This window comes from Gossypium arboreum, chromosome 5 (genome assembly GCF_025698485.1).
Source record: "Gossypium arboreum isolate Shixiya-1 chromosome 5, ASM2569848v2, whole genome shotgun sequence".
NCBI classification, from domain to species: Eukaryota; Viridiplantae; Streptophyta; class Magnoliopsida; order Malvales; family Malvaceae; genus Gossypium; species Gossypium arboreum.
In genome coordinates this window covers 31826736-31832735 of record NC_069074.1, presented here as the reverse complement: position 1 = coordinate 31832735, position 6000 = coordinate 31826736, and positions in this window count along the sequence as shown.

Here is a 6000-nt window from a genome sequence, read left to right as displayed (position 1 = left end):
TGCTGCTGTCTAAAACAGTTTTAGTGCAAAATGTTGATTTACTTTAATTTCAATTTAATCCTAACTAAATTCACTTACTTTTCTATCTTAATTCATACTTTATTTCTATTCAGATTTTGTCCAAACTCATACTTAACTATTAAATTTCCAGCATATTTTCATAATTTCGAATTTATTTCCATTTAATCCCTAAAACTCAAAACTTATAGCTTAGTTTACGATTCAATTCTTTATTCAATTCTAATCAAAATTTCTATCATATAAACCCCCAATTCCATCATTTTATTTAACATGGACAATATCTAGAAATCTAATAACTATCAAAATATCAACTTAATTTCATCAAAACTTTGTTCTAAAACTTCTAAAACATCAAAATTAAGTAAAAAGGGCTTGATTGGCTTACCTATTAAAGCTTAAAGCTTCAAACCTTTAATTTTCCCTTTTTCTTTTCTTTCTTTCTTTCTCCCCTGTTTCTTCTCTGTTTCGTTTCTTCTATTCTGTTTCTTATGTTTCTTTACTTATTTATATAATATATTATATATATAATATAATATAATATAATATAATATAATATAATAATAACATTCATGAAAAAAATCTAAGATTTTTATCCACATTTGCCGCCTCATTTATGGGACTTGGTATATTTCCCTATTTGGTCCCTTTAACTTTTCTTTAATTTATAATTAAACTTTCACACTTTATTCAATTTAATCCTTTCCACTAATTACTCTTAATTAAGCTAAATTTACTTAATTAAAGTCTAATTAACCACTCATTTTACTTCGTAAATATTTTTAATAAATATTTACGAATCCGTTTTTCAGAAATGGAGACCCGAAAATACATTTTTTCACGTAATAAAAAAATTCGGTCGTTACAATTCTCTCCCCCTTAAGAAATTTCGTCCTCGAAATTTGCCTAAAAGAGAGGTGGGGGTTCAGTGATCTCACTGTTTCTTTCGGTTCCCGTATTGTTTCCTCAATATTATGACATTACCGCTCAGGCTAGTATCTCAACCGGCCCTTTCTCATACAATAGATTGTGTCAAATCTCAATATCCTTTGTCGATATAACATGTAACAAATCTGATCTATATCATTTTCTGAGCTTCAAATTAGGGAAAATTATCATAAACTTTCTGTAACTTCAGAAGCAAAACCAAGCAATATTTTACCGATTTGACTTTTCTACAACTTCACATAGCCCAATAGAACAAGAACTTAATTTCTCTTTCAACCCGATCTTCAAAATGTTCTTCCAAGGTGAATCTCTAAGAAATACCATATCACTAACAAAATACTCAATATCCCAACATTTCAAATCCACATATGATTCTTGTCTATCAAAACTACTTTCAATCTATCTCGAATCACTTCCACTTTTCTTCAATTTCACGAATTAAACAACTCTGCATATTCTTTTTCTCACTGTATTTAATCAGATCCCATGCAGTTTTACATCAATCATTATTCAGAACTTCATACAGTGTTGAAAACTATTATTAGGCACCCAAAACTTTTTGTACTTGTTCTATAATCAGAGTATAAACCACGTATCTCAATCAGAAATAATAGAAACCACCATACCATGTAATCTGATAATCTCAGAAACCTATATTTTAGACAATTATTGAGTAAGAAACTTATTCATACTAGAATAGAATATACAAGCTTCACCATACCTTCGATGATTACTCAAATATCATCTTCCTTTTTCGAAGATAGGGATAATTCTAACTCAGATTCCATAAAAATTCTATCCCATTTTCATTCTGACGTCACTACTAGTTGTAACAGTTTTGAAGATATCTGTATCTAATATAAACAATTATATATAAATTCAAAGTATTGCTTTTCTTTTCCAGTCTTCAATACATCTGTCTCAAATCACTGTACATCTTATTTCTTCCAGAATGCATAGATATAGTACTACTATAAATTTCATGCAAATTCTCACATGTATAAGTTCGAATCCTCTGTTCACTTTTATTTCTAAATAGCAAACAACCATCATATCCAATCCGAAATGTTTAATCGAAATCATCGTATACTATATCCATTTAACCGATAACTCATTACTACATTTACGAGCTTGAGATCTGCTTTGTAAAGAAGTCGGTTTAATTTTTTTTATCTCTACCAAAATTGATCCATCTTCAAATGATAACAATCAGATATTCATAGCTCATAACACAAAACAAAGCTTTCAACTTGAATATACATACATTCATTGTCTTTCCGGATGATAATTAATTATCATATCTTGATCTTTTAATGCAAGAACAATAACAACCACTTTTGAATCAGGTATCAAATAATTCTTCCCATGTGATTCTAACATTTCGTAACATAAACCATTACTTCACTTTTTTTTTTTGCATCAAAACACTGCTATCCCTATAAACTACAAGTTTCTTTATCGGATTTCAGACTGAACCAGAACTAGTGCTTCAGTTAACTGAGCTTTCAACTAATCAGAACATTGCTAACGTCTATCAGATCATTCCAATTCCACAATCTTTCTATAATAACCGACTAGTTTTAGAAAACCTCTGATTTCAAATATATTTTTCACTATCATTTCAGTTACAAAATCTATAGCACATTCAACTTCTTCAATCAACAATAGTTTGGGTAACTCTTCTGGAAACACATTAGAATTCTCTTGCACTATTGCCACTGATTTAAACCTTAACTTAAATATTTTAATATTCAATACATAAACAAGGTAAATACCATGACCCCTTTCCGGCATATATCTATGTTGGCATGTTCAATATCACAATAGACAATTAGCTCAATCTTCTTTGATTCAACAAAACATTTCATCATCTTGATCTTGTAACATATTATACTTCTACTTATAATTTACCACCATATCGTGCAGAATTAACCATTCCATTATTGAGATTATATCAAACAAGAAGAACATCAAATCGTTCGAGAAAGCGGTAGTATCATTATCAAGCAGTTCCTGCAGATCTTATCACCCATAAATACTAATCGAAAAATTTAATGCTTCAACCCAAAAATTTCAGCAAACCCAACAGGCAAATCTTTAATAGATCTTGAACTTATGTAATCATAGGAATAGTCAAACCAAGATCAATTTAAAATAATCATATTAGTGTCGATAAAGAAGAAAGTACCGTAATGACATCCAGAGAGATAAATCTTCTCATATACAATTAACATATACCTGGTGATGTTCATTCTCCAGATTTTACATGAAGTCATTTGTCACACTTGACTTTCACTCATATTTCTGAGATTACAGGGTAACCTACCTCTGTTAACTACATTACTCGGTCTTGAACTCTAAATAATGTCTTTTTCAATTTTCTTCAAGCAATCACTAAGATAATAATCAGGAGAATCATGTCTAACACATATTCCATTCCTTATTCTATATTCTTCAGCTTCTGTCTTCATTTAAATCATCTTCAAACCATTTGTATCATACGCTTCTATCGAATATACCCTCCGATATATTTATTTAATCAAACAAATTGCCTTCATACACAGTTGCAGTTATATGATCCTGTTTAAGCTTCAAGAATTCTGTATGTTTTTTATCAAGAAATCTCTGACTGATATATATATATTTCTTTCAGAACTCATCTCAGAAAATTTCCAAATAACCCTTTCTTAATCACAACATAATCAATTTTTCTACCACTGATAACCTGAATCTTTTAACAGGAATATCATACCCTTCTAACATTTAATCGGTGATCAGAACAATTCATATCCCGATAATATTCTCTAACCAGGTTTCAGTTTCTTTTAAGATCATTCTCAACTGTAATTCTCAATTCATCCACACCATATATATACATGTCCAGATCATTAACAGCAGATAACTTACCCGTTCGCACAAACTCTATACCTTGAAGCACTTGAACCGATTGAGAAGCAGGAGGGTAGATATCATAACAAATACAATTTCTTCTATTCAACGAAAAACATCGCTTATAATTCTAAATAATTATGTATCATTTTTTCTATTATTTCATCAGTCATCATTCAGTAATTAATTAGCCATTGAGTTTATACCCAGTGTTGTTGATTCAGTTTTCATCTAATTCACGAGACTATTCATCTCCAGTACACATTTCATAATCAATACCATCGATATTTTTCTCTAACATTTTCACTATAAAACAGTACCAAACAAATATATCAGCATCCGATCCCAATTCAATTTCGACTCAATTATGGCATGTACCTCTAGACTCAATTTCGAGCTCGATTTAGTCCGAGAATTGGCTAAACCTGAATAGCTCTGATACCACTAAATTTGTAACGTCCCCTAACCCTATACTGTCACCGGAACAGGGTTACGAGACATTACCAGACAGTACAGTCCAATTTGGGTCATTAATTAAAATAAATATTCACACTCATTCTAGTTTTAAGATGTCGTCCCTTTAATAGGCCCTCGCAGTCCAATATGAATAGTAAATTCAATTCGGGACTAATTTAGAATCACTACGAATTTTTTTTTAGTAAATTTCAAAATTCATACTACATACCATTGCCAACCATAATTTACTCATTTCATCAATACTTTTACAGCCTAAATGACTCTCATTAAACATCTTGGGTACATGCCATTATCAATACTCAACATACTTTACCTTAATAAATTCGGGATCATCTTGGGATGCTGACTCAACGTACTTTACTCAACCTGCGCACGGAAACAAACCGTACGCTGAGTATGGTATACTCAGTGGTATTTCTATAATCTGAACACTTAAACAATTATAAAACATATTAATTTATATATATATATATTGAACTATTCAAACTCAATGAGAATTCAAACATTCACTTTCCAACCAAATGTTTTGGTCTACTTTAAATTCAAAATCATTTATTATTTTTCAATAGCAATTAATCAATCAGTAATGTTCATTAACTCTCAGAACAATTATTTATTCAGTAACAGTCAATTATGCGGTAACAATCAAATATTCAGTAATAACCAGTTATTCAGTATCGATCAATTGATCGGTTATCTAGTAACAGTCAATTATTCAGTAATAATCAGTTATTTTATACCTTTATTTACCCCTATTAACATGACTCGGACTCAGACGGATACACGGATTCCAACCCAAACACACCAGTACGGCACATTGTGCCTAAAACGGTACATAGTACCTGATTAGTATACGACACATAAAGTGCCTAAAACGACACACGAGGTGCCTGATACGACACACTAGGTGCCTGAAATACGACACATAAAGTGCCTGATCGATAAAGCCGGCAAATCCCGTACACTTCCAGATCCTATGGCATGCCAATTATATCCGACTCAGCCCGACTAGTTAATAGGGTATTTCATTCACTTTCTCAATTTAATAATTCTTTCATCAATATCTCATTCCGATAATTACACATATTTACCCATTTTCACAATTCATACAATTTCATTCAATTCAACAAATATATTTCAATTATGCACATTAATTCATAATTCAATACAATTCAATTCACTTTTCAATACCAAATATTCAAATATCACAATCTCATATATTCATATCAATTTCCTCATATTTCCAATCAATATATTTTCAATATAACATTCATTCAATATTCAAATTTCTACATAAGTCATATATATTATATAATTCAATCAATATAATTTCAATCAATATAAATTCAATAAATTCATCGCATACTAAAATCAATCCATTCCAATTGTAAAACATCATAATTCTAACACTAACAATTGCCATATGTATATAAATATAATAAATAATGACTAAGTTTGAATTATAGAAATACAAACCGTAATTTTCGAGCTAACTCCCGTTGACTTTGTCTTGTCCGTTCTTAGCCGAGATTTCCGGTACCACATTGACTACGAAATTAATACAATTCATAATCATTAATACATTACTAATTCATATATTGAGTTACAGAATTCTAAATTAAGATCCGCTAATTTTTCCTGAAACTAGACTCACAAATCTTCTTACAA